Source organism: Opisthocomus hoazin, chromosome 9, assembly GCF_030867145.1.
Source record: "Opisthocomus hoazin isolate bOpiHoa1 chromosome 9, bOpiHoa1.hap1, whole genome shotgun sequence".
In the NCBI taxonomy this organism is placed as follows: domain Eukaryota; kingdom Metazoa; phylum Chordata; class Aves; order Opisthocomiformes; family Opisthocomidae; genus Opisthocomus; species Opisthocomus hoazin.
This window is the reverse complement of record NC_134422.1, coordinates 7,739,321-7,756,499: the sequence shown is the minus strand read 5'-3', so window position 1 is coordinate 7,756,499 and position 17,179 is coordinate 7,739,321. Positions and strand designations below refer to the sequence as shown.

Here is a 17,179-nt window from a genome sequence, read left to right as displayed (position 1 = left end):
TAGGGGGCTGAAGTCCAGGGAACTGCAGCTGGTGTTTTTTTAGGGGAATGTGCTTTTATATCTGTATCTATGGAATAGCTTTTTCTTCATAAAAATGCATTATTTGTATTTACATTGTATGGTGCTTATAAATATCCTTTAACACAAGTTTCACAGTGCTACAGAATAATTTAGCTTGGAAACCCATTTCCAGCTCTTGATCTGCATTTTAACTTTCATTTCTAAACTACTCCTGCGGTCTTTTTGCCAGGACGTTTTCACAGAACATTTTCCCAAAGAGAACTGGAATTGTGTCCACAGATGCGCAATTACAAACAGTTCTTAAATTGCTGATGCATCGAGCCAAAGAAGCTACCAAGAAAAGCAGCAAGATTGCCTGGTAGCCAAACGGCCTGTGCACTGTACACCGAACACATTTATTTCTTGTCTTAGAAGTCATGGGTAAAACACATGTTTTGAAATGTTTGTCAGACAAAACAATGATCTTCTAGCTTAATGGTAAAGAAGAGGTGCAAGTGCCATTCAAATGTCTCCTTCACTAGTCTTTTTCTTCTGTTTACAGTGCTACTGGCGTGATTGAGAAATCTTGATCTATCCATAGGCCTTTGTTTGTGTTTTCCTCAGGTTAAATTTCTTAGGATCTTGCCAGGTTATTTCTATTATGGACTCAGTATTTTCTTGAAAGATATTTTTTGCAGTCATTAACAAACTTTCACTTAATCAAGCCTTATATTTAAAGAGACTTTTGGGGAATAAAACCCTGCTGATTTATTCCATTTTTAAAATCAGCTTTTTAAGCCACTTTTGATAGCTTTACTAAGGCAAAATTGCCACTGAACAAGCTCAACAAAAAGTGAGTAATTCTGGATTCAACTGTGTTTTCTTAACTAAAGGCTTCAGAATTGCATTTATTATTATCACTAATGCTACCAGTCTTGATTGTCCTAGAAGGCCACGATTTGTAACAAAAAATGATATTTCAAAAGTTCAAATCCATGCATATCATAGTCTGAACCAATGCCAGCTGGAGTTTAATACTAATAGATTTAATCTATTAAAATCATGTAGGTAACACTGTGGAAATATTAATAGAATTTTAGGGATAACTGAAATCTTGATATTATGCTTTTCAAATCTTTACACTGTTATATAAAATACTAGAAGCAAGCAAAGAAATTGGTTTATTACTGCAATAAATTAACCTAAAAGAAAGACTTAGAAGCCATGAGTCTGAATCATAATGTTGGTATTAATGATACAGGAAGGCAGTGTTCCTTTTGTAATACTGCAAGTTTCTAAAATATGAAATGTCATGCATGCGCTATATTTCATAGATGGGAGATAAATGGAACTACATAGCATGAAATATGAGAGACTAACAGAATCTGGTACAAGCACTTTGTAAAATTATAAAGGTTACAAAATGTTATCACAGTAGAGAAGATTCATCATAATTAAATCTAGGGAAAATGAGGTATTTGCAGAGTTTATTTCATTACATTGACCTTTTTATCAGACATTACTTAAAATGTGTTGTTGAGGACTGGCAGAGGGCATGTTGCAGCAAACAAGATCAGAGGGAAAGGTTTTACTTTGAGACTTCATTCAGTGGAGTAAAAATGTAGTAATGGTATTGAACTCTTATGTAGCATTTTATTTGTATATATCCAGTTGCTCGGAGAAGAAAACCTTTATCTCTGTTTTACAGATTATGAGATGGAGGCACAGAGATTTGCCTAACAGTGTCATACTGAAGATTATGAAGTCAGGAGCAGAACTGAGAGGAAACTCTAGATCTCTTTAACTCCATCCCAGGACCACACAAAAGGTACCTAATTATATATTTTTAAGTAGCTACATTAATTATCATATGTGACTGTCTCCAAAAATAAGTTCAGTTATGTCTTGATTGCATAGCAATGAATCTTTTCTGTTGTAAATTTTGATAACATTAATTGTATTGCTGCAATTAACTATGGGCAATTTTACTTAAGCAAATAGCCATGTCACAGTTCCAGTGAGTTTGATAGGAATCTTTAGGGGACTGCTGGTATGGGGTCAAGTAAACCTCCTCCTCCTATTTTTGTTATTATTATAGTCACTCTTTGTTTGGGTAGTGTCTGCAATGTTCTGGGCAATTTCCTAACATAAAAGAAGGCAATATTTCCTTCCCTAAGAGGTTACATGATAAAAAAAAAAACAGACAGAAAGACAAAGAGTAGAAAAGGTCAGAATAGAAACCATTAGTGTTTTAGCATCTTGTCACATTTGGTGAGTTTACTGAGTCACGGAGTAATCTCCAAGAACCCCAGTCTGGCCATAATCAACCTAAAAGAAGGCTCATCCCATTTTTAATAGTTTAACTTGTTTGTGTGTGAATGGCTGTTGCCCATTCTTAAGACAGTCTTTTTTGCCTCAGCTGTTGATTTGGGAGGGTACCATGCAAAACCTAATGTTTAAATAGGGTTTAGGCATACAACACCTACTGTTGGAGAACCACTCTTATCTGCTCTTCTGTGCATAGAACTTCCATAATCTGTACATACTGGGTGATTTTTTAAATGTGTGAAAGAGTCCTAATCTATCAAAAATACAAATCAGTGCACAGAGGGAAAGCATACAAGCTTTTGTTAATACTACAGTTAATAATAACACTACAAAAGAATAACAAATTACGAAGTCAGATATTACAGAGATTAGTAATGGGACAGATTGTCTAAGGCTTTTAAGTCCCCAGTTCAAATCAGGTTCAGGTCTGTATCAACCAAATATTACTGTTTGATTGTTTTTCACAAGTCCTAGATTAAAAGCATTTACTTGTTCTTACTTGTATGCCTATATGAAGATAACTATGACTGCAATAAAAATCTAGTTTTAGCAGACTTTATAGATGCCCTTAATTTGCTGTTGACTGCACGTGGAGACTTGGAAACTCTTAATAACTCTTTTGGGGGGATTCCACCTGCATATAGACCTCATCGGATAGGTTACAATCCTTACAAGCACTACATTTAGATCAAAAACTTGTATGTTTATAAAATGGAAGCATGAGAATAGGGCCAAAAAGTTCTGCGATTACACTTCTGAGCATGGAAAGTTGGATGTTTTCTGGAAATTTAGAACTCAGCCAATTATTTTGATATTATTAATTAACATATTTTCATCGAGGAAGATGTTAATTATCCATATTACCTGTCTGTTCTCCAATGTAAGCATTAAACCTCTTGATAATGATATAAGTTAATTAGAGCAACCCATTTTTTCCACATTATTCTATTGCTGTATCTTTAGCTGCCATAAAAGATACATTTTCTCTTGTTACAACACACATTAGATGATAGATAAAACCAGAAGCAGCAAGAAATAAACATCAGAAAGGAACAGTATGCTTATTATCACAATACCGCACAGATAAAATCTAAAAAACACGGAAGACTGGAAAGGGGGAGAGAAGATCTGCCTAATTGCTTTACAAGCAGGGTTAGCAAAAAAATACCTGATAAACAAATTACAAATTAAAAACTCCAATGCCAGATTAAAAATGCATAAAAATTTAAAACAATCAAGTAAGAAAAATAGTAAAGACAAATGAAAAGGAAAATGATGACGTTTTAATGATTATTTTTTCCTTGGATTATGTTTCTTGTGAGCTAAACATTTGTAGACTTGAAATACATTTCTCAAAGTGAGTGTTTTGCTGTAATTTGTTTCATTTTAACTGTTCACTTCTTGTACGTTAGAATATGTGTAGACTAGGGGGTATTCTAAACTGGAATAAAAATTTTTCTTTTAAAATATTGTAATTGCCTGTAACAGACTGCCAGTTTTTTTGTACTATCTCACTTATTGCTCAGTTATTAATAATTTATTTTTTTCCAAATCTCTTTGTGTCTAACACTGAGGTTTCACAAACAATTATGCGAGGGTTAGCTGTAGATTGTCACTCAAAGGGGTGTTTTCAACTCTTTAGAAACTGGCTGAAAACTAAGTAATTTCAGTAGGATCAGTGAGCTGATCTTGTTTATCCTTTGGCTGTATGATCTCTAGAGCCCACACAAGGGAAGTGGTGGGAACACGCAGCTGGAGATAAAAGGAAGTTGGATTGCCCTGTTCAGGAGCAGAGCAGTCTTAGATCAACTTAAACTGACTGTGAAATCTCATTTTTAGTAGAGGGGGAAATTTGCTGATTTACAGAGCAAGAACATTTGCACTAATGTCTGATTTCTGTCTTACCTGGGTTTAAATTTACGGTAACTTTACTGAAGTGAGTAGACTTCAAATAGTAGGGAAGTGCTAGGAATATTTTTAAAATTGGGAAGACTATTGTATCATTCAAAAGCAGCAATTTGTTCAATGATATATTAAACAGCTTTTGGATTCTTTTCATTTCAGCTTTTACAGGGTTCCCATTTATGCCCAGGTTCTGATGGGGCTGTGGGATCTGCCCAAGTCGACTCCTCCCTTAATCCATTTACTTAAAAAAACCAAGAAATAAACATGGAAATGTGTGTAGCAACTTTCCCAATGCCAGTCCATGGGTCTATCAAAATGGATCTTCTCATAATGGTTATGTCTATCGTCCGCTGACTCCTCTGCCATATAAATTTGTTTTTGGAGGTGAACATTACTGTATTTTTTTATTTCAGTAGATAGGTCTTGCTGACTTACTGTCAGGGCATAAGGGGCACTAATAGCCCTTGACAGCCTGTACCAGCCTCCATGGGACCTCCGCCACCCCACCCATGGCACAGGATCCCATTTCAGCCCCCCTGGGGCCATCAGTCCATGCACCAGTGATGCTGTAAGGTCCCTGCCTCCAGTCCTGCCACAGCCCTGCCCTGCCTGGCCATGGGTGCTGCTGAGCCAGGTCCACTTGTGGGCTGATGTCCCAGCCTGACCTTGGTCCTTGCCTCCACCACACACTTGCCTGGTGCTCTGGGGTGTCCCCAGCTGCCCCTGAGCCTGCACCGCTCTCTCGTGGTGGTGGTGAGACAGGCCCTGGCTGGTGGTTTTAAGTAGTTGTAACTGTTGTAAAGCAGGCAGCGGTTTCAGCTATTCAACTGTATCGTAGATCAATATTGATCACAGAAAAAAATGGATATTCTGCCGGTTGTCCCTTGTTTTTTAATTGTGCCATCTCACGCTTCTTCTGGGGATGTCTGTTTTCACAGTAATTTTGCATGAAACTAAATGTATATTTATTACATTTATTAAATGTGCCCTAAATTACCATTGACCAATCAATAGCTATCCAATACAACTATTTCTAGCAGAAAAGAAATTAAATTGATAAGTGGGCAATCTCTGTGGTCAGTAGAGTTTAATATTTAATGAAATTATTGAAATGTTCTTACTGTGGTATTGGTTTTCTTAATAGAAGTTACCACTGGAAGCATAAATTGTGCTACTTGGATTGGGTTTCTTTTTACACTCCAAATATATTTGTACACTTTGTCTTAGAAAAGATTTTGCACAACATTGATATTTCACATAGATGTCTAACTTGAGCAGTCTGAGATTTCTTTTTGTTGTTAAATGGGGGAAAGCTCTTTGTCTGTCACTCATCTTTGAAACAGAAGCAACACTTGAGTGAGAGCTTCCCTGTCACCTTCTCAAGTCTCCTTTTGTTTATCTGACACAGTTGTGAGACATTTGGAACCCTCCGGCCCAATATAAAACATTTGCTTGGCAGGTTGGGCCTCCTCTTCCTTTGATGGATACAGCACATGTGAAGAAGAGTTGTTACACACATCTGATCTTGTCCTATATTGCTGGGGAGCTTAGCTCTTCTGATTTAATAACTCATAAAAACTCTTCTCCTTGTCTTTGAAAAAGACCAGCTCCAAACTGTCTTCTGAAAGCATCTCAGTCTCAAATCAGAGCAAAATAACATACTGCCACTGTTGTCTAAGCATTGTTGTTAAATACTTAATATTTCACATTTCTGCTCTTTCTCTCTGTTTTCAGAGTAGTCTTTGCTGAACCAGCTGTCAAGTGTGCTTTGTGTTGTACATACGCCCAGGAGTAGTCCGTTTCATATCAGAACTTTGCTGTTTTCTGTAGGTAGCAGACATTCGTTTTTGAACATTTACACAATTTCATTATGGGGAAGGATACAGAGAGAAATAAAATAAGGAAGACTGTTTGAGGTCAAAAACGTCAAAAAATTCAGCGGTGCATATATACACTTGAATGTTTATTCATTTTAAGTAACTGAAAAAGTTGGACAAAGCTGCTCATCTCATTAAAAATGCCATCAGATTTTATTTCCATCATGAGTTGTACATTGGCGCACATAAAACTTGAACTGTTATTGTTTAGTGCATGGAAAAGTACCTACTCCCATTATTTTGAGCAGGCAGATCTATAGTGGCCTCTTACAAATCACTTTTTTCTACTAGAAAATTTACGTTTTCCCTGAGACTATTCTTCAGGCTACATGTAACAGAATTGCTGTGATTGTAGTTCAGGGAGAGCAGCATTTTGAGAGACTGGGGAACATATCAGTAAAATGCACGAAGAGCTTGTTTGCACATCTGCTAGTTATTGAATTGCTCCATATGGTCAACTGATAGCCAGGCATGTTGCAATAGTTTGAAGATGCTGGGTTCAAATCAAGCTGGCTTGTGGTGAAAAATATATGATTTTCCATAAGAATCTCAAAAGGGACCGGCTACCCTGCTAGCACTGTCCCTCATGGATCACAGAAGTGTGACTAAACAGGACTGAGGCGAGAGCTTTCTTACAGGAGCTTGCAGATACCAGGGCGTGGGTGTTAAGGTAGAAAGACCAGGTGAAATTGTCTTGCCTCTGAGTGGCCCAAGGCCTACAGCAAGGAGTATCTGCGAGTGGCCTGATAGTCTCCTGTACATACTGAACGTGCTGTTAGGACGGGTTTTGTTTTGATAGTTTGTACATTAAAGAAAGCAAAATACTATTCATTGCTTTTTTGAAATATCACAAAAGCCAACAGCCACCAATGGTCTAAAGTAAGTATATGTAAATACATGTGCATGTATAGATAAATAATAAACCATACTGTATATGTGTGCTTGAGGATAGATAATATACTATATGATGTAACTATCTTTATGTGGCATCTTAGTGTGTGCGTATGCTTGCAAAAGCCTTCCCTTAACTATACAATAATACCGAATTATATCTAAGCCATCCTGCTTGTGTATGAGAGGAGGTCAAACACTTATATTCGTACAGAGTACTGCATGCAATGACTGCGAACCTCTAAGACAACTTAATGATAAATAGATCTGGAGTCTACTGTCTATGTGCCTGTCAGTACTGAACCAAAACTCTTTGCAGTGTAGCGTTGGCACAACATTCACCTTTGAGTTATGTGTCTTATGCACTTACTGTTAAAAGATCTCTAGAATTACAAAATCTTGATTAGAAAATGCTGAAAATACTAGAATAGAATTAGAATTTCTAATTTATCTAGCAAAAAGCTTTTTTTTTTTCCCTGAAGTGATGTCTAGTAACCTATCATCGCAATTAAACATGGAGGATAACGATTATTTTCCCTTCCTAAATGCTTCTAATCTCTTTATGCCAAACCAGGTAAGGTACAGAACATTCTGTATTAGTTTTTACTGATCTAATCTAGGACATAGATAAGGCATATGTGACTGATTCTGTAAACCTTCACTGTGAAGAGGAAAGATGAGTCTAAGGAGAAGAATGAGCAAATTGAAATTGCAAGTTCAGGAAAGAGTATTGCAACTTAAATTACTTGAGTGAGGAAACAAATTGAAGCTGTGTCACAATTTAGGTTGCAAAATGTAAAACCATGAAGCATAAGTGAAAATAAACCTGTCATTAAATCCATTTATCCATTTTGATAATTCTTTTCATTTTTTGCCCCCAAGATTGTAGACATTTTGACCTCAAGTGGAATTGTGTATGAGAGGTTTAATGCACTATAAATATGTCAGAAAAGTTTTACAGAAACCATAGAAACTCTGCTAATTACATGTATTGAAGAATACAAAGCTAATGTTTAATTACGACAAACTAAGTTTGCACTGAATACTTCATTGAGGTATTTTCCAGCATATTCTTTTGCCTTAATACTGTGAAACAGATGTAGTGATAGCCCGGGAGAACAAAATTCTGTCCCTTTAATTTGTTTCACATTTTAAGTTCAGCCTGAGCACTTGGAGCTTTAAAATGATTGCTACTCTTTGAATATCCAACTGAAGAATATTGTGTTGGGTTTTCAGAGATTTGCACATCTGTATTTTCACTACATATCAACGTACATGCAGGTACAAGTTTATCTCTAACTTTAAACTGGCTCAGTTTCTCTGCCACGCTATTGCATCACAGAACAATGTGGTTCAGTAGTTCTCCTAGCAAAATTAATAGTAAACGGTGGCAGTGGCCTTTGAAGAATAGGTCCATCATTTTAAGATTACTATACAAAGTTTCAGAATGCAAAATGCTAGATTATCTTCAAAGTGCAGACCCTATCCTACGGGCCTCTTAATTTTTCATTTACCAAATATTGATGACAAAGGGAACTTCGCTCATTAGTTTTGTAGTTTTTGCATTTCCTTGAAGTGCTTTGACATTGTGAATAAAGTTGTTAATAATGATGGTGGCATGTGATAATGGCCTCTGTGTAATCCAGTAACTATTAGCAGAAAGAAAGCTTTTGGAAAGCTTCTGGATTCATGTGGTTTGCAGTATTGGTAGCTGTCAAGTGAATTAACAGTACTTTTCAAGGGTTTCAAATGTTAAAACTTTTTTTTTTTTTTTTTAATACAGAAATTGCCAAAATAAGATGAAAAGAGGTGTTCAATAAAAAGGCAAATTTTTTTAAATTCCTGTATTTTGTTTCAGTCTTTCCTGTTTAAGTTTTCCTTTTCTCTTATGTTGCAATTTAAAAGACTTTATCTACATGCTTAAACAGAAATTAATTCAGCAAGACATAGAATCATATTGTGTATGTAAGTGCTGAAGGCCCCTTGGCTTCAGCAGGTCGTTAGTGCATGTGTAAGCTGAGCGCTGAATTGGTTCAGAATTTTAGAAAGATTGCCAGTCTTTTAACAGGGTATAGTATTTTTTGAGATTCATTGCAATAACTAAGGCAAGGGAATAAACAGGAGAAGTTGGAAAGCAAAAACACAGACAAGATGAAAAAGGAACTTCAGAGAGAAAGTCCTCTGAGCAAGATTTGTGGAAAACACCAATGTTGTTTATGTGGTAAAATAAAGTATTAGATCAGCTGTGATCTACTGCAGATGTGTGACAATGAAAATCTTACCTTCTCAGAAACAATTGTGTCTGCAGACTATAGTGCCTTTAGTTCCACAGAGAAAAAGTGTTTTATGTAGGATATATAGAGTGCAGCCAATATTAACCCTGTTTTCTCTATAGATGTAATGGGGATAATAGTTATTCTTGGAGAGATGGAGAGAGGCAGAAATTATCTTTCAAGTGTTTAAGCGCAGCGCTATGGGACAGTTCATGAGAATGCAGAGGAGTCATAAAATGAAGCTGGAATACATAGCTGGTGATTACACAGATTAATTTGTCAGGAGTCTAGGGATGAATTATTTTCCCAGAGAAATTAAATGTACATGAAATTAAATAAAAAACTTCCATTATTTCCTGCAGAGTGGAATTATGAAAATTTGAGGGTAACTGCTGCAACCCAGGCACAGAGTCAAGCTCCTGATTTTAGGGATCCGTGTAGATCTAGATGATGGCTCTGGCAACCACCAGCTCTCAGATGTACATCTCTCAGGACTCCATTTGCTTCAGCGGCATCATTCCTGATTTGCAGAGCTAGCACCCGTGTTAGGTGTTAGACTTTCTTCTGTATGGGCTTATTCTGTTGCTGAAAACTTCACTCAGCTGTAGGCAAATATACTTGTCTGTATACAGTTTGTGTAGAAATGGGGTCCCTAGAAAAGAACAGCCACAGACCAAGTACAGTTGCTGGGGAAATCGTTGGGGAGCTCTGATGCGAACAGGATGTGACATGTGTCTGGATGTGGGCTGTAAAGGCTTGCTGTGAGCCTGTGGAAGAGTCTAGAGATCAAAAGTGACAAAAAGCAGGTCCCTAGAGAAGTAAAAAGCGCTTTACAAGAGAGTGTCAGAGGACCAGAAAAAAGTGCCTAACGGAGCAGGGACTATAGCAGTATCCAGGAGCTGAGAGGGAACTGAAATCAAGGTATAAGAAACAAAATAATAAAGATAATCAAAACTCAGAGCTTTTGAATGGACCAGCTAACAGAACCTCAGGGAGTTAGGGAACCTGTTAGTGTCCAGTTTATAGTGTATTTGTGGTGTTAAAGAAAATGTATGCAGATGGATTAGCTCTCTGGAACACTGTTGGTGATTTATCAACAATTCTTTGCTCTGTTTTTCTATAAACATTTGTATTATCAGTTCTTTTATACTTTATGCTTCACAATGACATTTGGCTTTGCCAAGTGTATCTCAGAGGAACTTTATTATTTTTGTATTGTTTGTGGTATGAGCATGAACTTTGACTTCCTGCCTTCCAATTTAGTTTGGTGTCTAGCTTTTTGCTGTCTGGGTCACTCATGTTACAGCTGGAGCTTCCTGTTTTCAAACCCGTATCAGCCAACCATGTAAACCTGAGGGTCAGCTCGTTCAGAAGTGATGCATGATTCCAGTCACTTGTTTGCTGAAATAAATTAAATTTACGTAATGAAAGCTGTCAGGTGCTGTATCAATCTTCTGCACTAGTCAAAGTACTTCCTTATTTACAATTCTTGTTTCTTGATGCGCAACTCAGCCACTTAAAAATACTTAACGTTATTTCACTTAGAGGACAACTGAAAACTTCTTTCAGACAAAACTCCTGCTGAATTTTGTAAGCCTGATACAAAAAGTCATTAATAATGAAAGTTTCATTTGGAGGCAAAGGGTATTCTGTGTGTAAAATCTTGGGTGAGATAGTAATGATTTGGGTCTCATTGCATGCTCTGTATCTGCAAGTAAGGATGTCCATCTGCGTATATGTATTATCCTCCCTGTCTGGAAGAGGAAGGGAGAGTGGAGGGACATCCTTGGGTCCACATGATCCTGAAATCTAGGGCTTCCAAGGGAGATTTTATTAGGAAATAGGTAATGCTGCATCCCAACTCTAAAAAGAAACTGCATAGTTTCTGTAAGGATGACTTTGATGGGTCAGTGTGAGGTCCGTTTCTGCCAGAGTGGAAACTCCAAGACAGATGGCATTTTAGAGAAAGGCTCCCCACAGGGGGCTCATCTGGAGATTTGTTCACTTTGTGCTGTTCTGGGGGTTCTGGAAGGCAAGGCGCTTTGCCTTGCTCTCAGTTGTGAGTGCTAGATTTTCTGAAAGTAGCTTCCTGATGCTATTATTTCTAAAATAACAGCAGTGTTGCCAACTGCAAGTATAAGCTTCTCCTCCCTTGCCCATAAGTCAGCCTTCAAAGCATCATGAGATTTGCTTCAATCATGAGAATCTGAAGCTGCCGTACTTATGAAGTTCTTTTATTTGACTTCTTGTTTTTGAGTCTTCAGGATACACCCAAGTCACACTGGCAAGTTTTCCTCCAAAAAGGTCACATGCTGACCCAGAATTACATCAGCTGAGGCCTGAACCAAAACTTGAAGATACGTTAATTGCAATAAAGTTCTGAGAGTTAGCAACACTGTAGCAGATGGAGTGCAATCAAAACTGGCTTGCTCTTCCTTTTCTGAGTCAACATGAATTCAGAATAACTTTTGTTAAATCTGATGAGTGTTTATTCTGCACCAAAAGAGAGTATGTATTCATCTGTTTTGTGTTGCTTGATTAATTAGCTCCCCAGAAGAGATGATTACTGATTTAAAAATAAAAAGTATTTGGAACATTTAGGTGTTGCTTTTATTTACAATTAAGGAACATTTGCAGAGCTCTAACAATGTAAAATGGCCCTTAAGTGCACTGAAATTACATTTAAGCTACAGCAATGTAATAAGAATAATTTCCACTGTATTTTCTGTCCATTTAGTGTTTCTGATCACAGCTATGGAGCTGTCTGTGTTTGGCGAGCAGGCCAACTGTTTTGCCTGAGCAAAATGTGTATATCTTCTTTGTATCTGAGATATTAATTGCCAACACAAAGTATCTCCTAATCAGCGTACTTGTCTCTAATGATTTTTTAATGAATTTTTAATGAATTTATCTGATAGATAATAATGTGATGTGAGTTTCAGCTCAGACAAATTCAGATTGTCAAAGCAAATATTGCACTGAGAGTGTGAGTAGCACTAATGGAAATAACTGGGTCACAGATGACCACAAGGGGAATCAGAAAATGAACATTTTCTTTTACTTCATATTCATTTTATATGATTGAGAACTTTGTGCATCTTTGAGTTGGCCATTGTCAGCCTCAAATCTGAGTTTTATATTTTTATATTAATAACTTCTAAATTCCAACAGCTTTCCTATGAGTTCATTTTGTATGTGTGAACTTATAAGAAAAGATAAAGTTAAACTTTTAAAAGAGAGTTTGTTGATGGCAGGTGTAGTATATCACCACATTAGAATTCTCCTTGAGTGGAGGTGGTGGTGGTTTGTTCTAGAGAGACTCGGGGTGTACGTTCATCCCTGCAGGCCCTTCCCACCGTGCACTGAGCCAGGTGCGTGGTGTCTGTTACGCAGGGCTCATTTGCTCTCTCAGCGTGCTCCCTGGGAGAAGGTGTGCACACAGTGAATTCCTCTGTCAAGCTTTTAATGTGCAAACATATGCATATATCCATACACACACAAACACAAACACAAGGAGATATGTAGACATACATAAGTACGCAGTGATCTTTATTTTAGAGAAAACAAAGTCAGACCAGTGCAATATAAACAGGGAGAAGACAACACATTTTCCTTCTTGAGGGATTGAATTCTGGAGGCCTGTGTCAGCAGTTCAGAGCATTCTTACTCTAGTACAGATGAATAAGCGTCCTCATTATGATCAAGTTCTGAGGTTTCTACGCAATTAAGTTGTCAACCACAGTCTTTACCCTAAAGATGCATAAAATAATTTATACATGTTGCTAGCAAACTGTGGAGCACTATACAATTGAAATGAATGATCTTGACCTTTATTCATCATTCTACTGGATGTCGAGGTAGGACATGTTTAATACGTTCATGACAGTCTGTGTTTCAGAGAACATGCATTGCTGTATTTTGAATTGTTAGCATTTCCTGAGGGCCAGCACCTTCATGCTCAGTGTGCTGCATTGTTATAATCTAGTTGGTAGGTGACAACACGCAGCCTCTCAGGTCTGAACCTAGAGAAGGATCACATAAGGTGTATCTATATTTAGTGCACTGGAGATGTTCTTTTTAGTTGTGGGTTTTCTGTGCCTATAGTTGAGTGGTGCCGTCTAAAGTCTCTGCACTACCGGTGTGCAGGAAGCAGTTTCACCGATGATGGAAACGAAGGTTAAGTAAGTTGTACACCAAGCACCATGCAGACAGCAGTATTTACAACATGGGTGCAAGGTACCTTCTCAAGAGGAAAGTGAGACCTTCTCTGAGGAAGGTCCCCCCACCAGTTTGCTTTCTGCATGTGGGATTTTGTTAGTAACAGGAACATCACGGTAGTGATAGGAGTGATGATTCCATGGCCAACTACAGTCCAGCTTATAGCTAGATGCCGAAGCATTCCTAAGTCTTTGCCTTTGGATGGCTTTTTAAGGAGAATTTACTAAATGCTTGTCAGGATCAAAGGCAAGGATCTGACAGAGTCAAGGTGATAAGAGCTAGACTGGCCAAAACATCTATTTTTAGTGGATAGGACTTGGTGAGACTTACATTCTGTTATGGGATACACATAACTATTGTATACCGAAACAGAAATTGTTGTTCTCAGATGGGAAAGTCTGTAACCTCTCCACGATCACCTGGTACTATCGCCATGTAAGACATTAAATAGCAATAGGGGTGTGAACAAGCATAGCATTCAAATTGTTACCTAGGCTGACAACACTGATTAACAAATTAGGAGTCCCTCATCTGTTCTATTGTAACATACATATTTTTCTTCAAAGGTAATCAGCAGCATTCGTACTAGGAATAGAATTGAATTTAAATTAACACTGTAATTGATTAATTACATAAAGCATACCTTAGTTCTCTAGACTGCTGCAGAACTTGCTTTGATGGTAAAGTAGCATTGGATTCCCTATCTTCCTTTTCTTTTGTTATAGTAGTGGTCTCCCATGCAAGTTAAGTTTCGGGTCTTACCTAATTAAAGCTCAAATTTATTAACTCAGTAAAGATGTTCAAGAAACTGAGACCTTCAAGCTGCAGTGGTAATTTCCTAATGCTCTCACCTTTCTACAGTAGACACTATGTATACTCTTAATTTTCCCTTCAAGAATCCTCGGTAACCTGTATGAGCTCTCTTAACTTTGCCATGAAGTTTCATTTGTATCTGTGATAATTCTTTGAAATGCTGAGCCTTACTTGTAATTCAGCTAGATTAGGCTTCTCCTGCGTTGTGATTTTACCTAATAGCAATGCAGCTTCTCCATGTACCGAACGAATAAAAGCATGAGCTCCAGTGGCTGCAGGAAATGTTCTGTGGTTAAATATTTTTTTTGTTTGTTTCTGTTTTCAGATATTACATGTGATAACAAACTTTTAAAAAACCTTTTCCTTATTTCTTGGATAACCACAAGAAAGAAAAAGGACAGATATTTGAGGGGGACAAGAAATTGAAAGAACAGTACTAGGTAGCACGCAGTTCTGGATATTGATTTAACCTCACTTTAAACTCAGCACTTGACTACAGAAAGCCTGCTGCCAGCTGAATTTCTGCTTAAGACAGATTCTCTACAAACTTCCTCATATTCAGTTCATGTGAGGAGGGACAACAGCTGGAACTTGTGCGGTTTACTGAGTAGACAAGTCCCATGTGCTGGAGCCAGGGAGTATCCTGGATTTAATCTGGACTCAAGATTCTGACTCATTATGTGACCCCGAGCAAATCACTTGACCTCCTTGATCTTCTGCCAGCTCGAATGGAAAATTAGGTAAAAAGCAAAGACTGCAGTGGAAATTTGGTTCTGCAACTGAATTGAATAGATGGACTGAAATGAGTAAACGTACAGGTGTTTCTTTGCGCTTACACTATTGATACCAATGGGAGCCGTAGCAGGATTTAAACAAAAGACAGAAAACAGCAAATGTTTGGCATTTTTTCTGGCTCAGCAACATCTTTCATAATATGTAGCTTCTCACTGGAAACAACCCATTGCAAAAATGTTAAAATAAAGCAGTTCAATATGCTTTGATTACTAAGGTGCCATCCACGAGGAATGTGACTTTGATAGTCACAATCATTTTTTCTGCTCTTCTGTTTCTCCTTGGCCCTTGGCCTTGGCACGGCATTTGATAGCACTCACTTCCACTTGTCCTGCCTTGAACAGAAGAGCACTAGAAGTTCATAAACTGCCATGGAAGATTCTACACAATGGGTAGAAAGGGTTCTCACTGTCAGAATCGCAGAGTCTTATTCCTACTTCTATCACTATCTCACACTGGACCTCTGTTTTTATCTCACCTATCTATAAAATGTTGGCAATGAGACATTCTCTAACGTATTGAAATTACCAGTACTTGGAAATCCTAAGATCAAATACCAAATTAAAAAAAAAAGTTTATTTTTTCTTTTGAAAAATTTTAATTACTTGTAAAAGTGTGATGAAAGCAGTGTCTGTGATAATGTTCAGATTGGGTTTTTAGTGCCTTCAGGAGAGAAGATCAGAGAAAGATATAGTACAATTAAAAAGAGAAGGGAATAAAGTACATGGTATAGCCTAAGCAGGAATTGAAAACAGATAGAAAAGTTTGACGTTATATTCATTCTCCACCCATGTTCCCAAAGTCCCTTTAAAAACTGACATTCTGGAAAAAATTCTTACAGTTCTGGTTACATCACAGGCCACTTGATCAAGCTTGTTATGATGTCACCACAGCTGCAAAGTTATTCCAAGTCTTATTACTCACATCACTTTTATAATTTTTCATTCTGTATAGCTGTTACATTAAAAACTGTAAACACTGACCGTAAGTTTGTTTGACCTTCCACTAAGAATTGAAGAATGACTGACTGACTTAGTCCCAGTTGCAGTTTTATTTTTATTACCATGCTATGGAAAACATGTTCATATTACTGAAATCCATCTGAGAGAGATCTTATTACCTGAAAAAATGTTTGTTTGATCTTTATACATCAAAGGTAATCCTTTTCAAGTCTACAACTGGTTTAGGGCCAGCCATGTGAATGCCACTTTTATACTTGTTTTCTAAGAATGGCTATGTCAGAAAACCCCCTCTTCCTCAATGACCTTTAGTTTACATGATTTTTGTTTTTCTCTTTAAAAATGCGTCGCTATATATTAATTATATTTCTTTTCCACTGGTGCAAAGCGGACTCCAGCCATCAATCCCTTAAAACATTAACTGGGAGTAAGGAAATTTTATTTGCATTATTATGAAGTCTGAGACATTTTCCCTATTTAGCATGAAAGTATTATTTTCTCGTGTATGTTTTCCAGTTAGCATGTGAGCCTGAAATGATTTTGATTTTTTTGGCTTTGAACATCTATTGTCTGCTGGACTTCAGCCTGCTGCAAACTACCTACAGTATAGGCGAGATAAAATCTGAACCTTGATCTAAATCCCATCCTACATAAACCCCCTTCTTTGAAATAGAAGTAAAACTTTCATCTGAGCTTCTGAGAAGAGTGTTTGAAAACAGGATCGAGATCTGAATTTCATGGCCTGATCCTGTCTTGCTGATTTGAATTGTCCTATAGTTACACTGAAGTTGTTTTGATTAGGGTAGTAAAGGAAACTGTTTCTGATTCAGTCTGATTCATCATGCCCAGACTTCTTTCTCATGACTGATTAAACAAAACACCATTTATTGTGTGTGCTGGTTGCTATGGTTACCAGAAACACTGAACATCAATGAAACTGATTAGAAATTGTGATTCTTTATATTCAGAAACATATCTTTTGTGTGGAGACTTTCTTCTAAGTTTGGATTCATGAGTTAGCTTTGGAAAAGCAATCTCTAAATTTGCTCCCACAGATATGTATGGACATAGGTGCACACTAGTAGTTTGTATGTGCAAATTAGCATTTTCAGAAGAAGCAAAC

The 17,179-nt window shown here is 37.3% G+C and overlaps 1 long non-coding RNA gene across 2 annotated transcripts in view; it reads left to right on the top strand.

Moving 5' to 3' along the window:
- LOC142362360 (uncharacterized) overlaps nucleotides 1–17,179 on the top strand; it is a 151,478-nt gene that overhangs the window by 67,807 nt on the left and 66,492 nt on the right. For both annotated transcript variants that reach the window (XR_012764972.1, XR_012764973.1), the window contains exon 3: nucleotides 1,709–1,828. This is a non-coding gene — a long non-coding RNA (uncharacterized LOC142362360). The remainder of the gene's footprint in view (nucleotides 1–1,708; nucleotides 1,829–17,179) is intronic.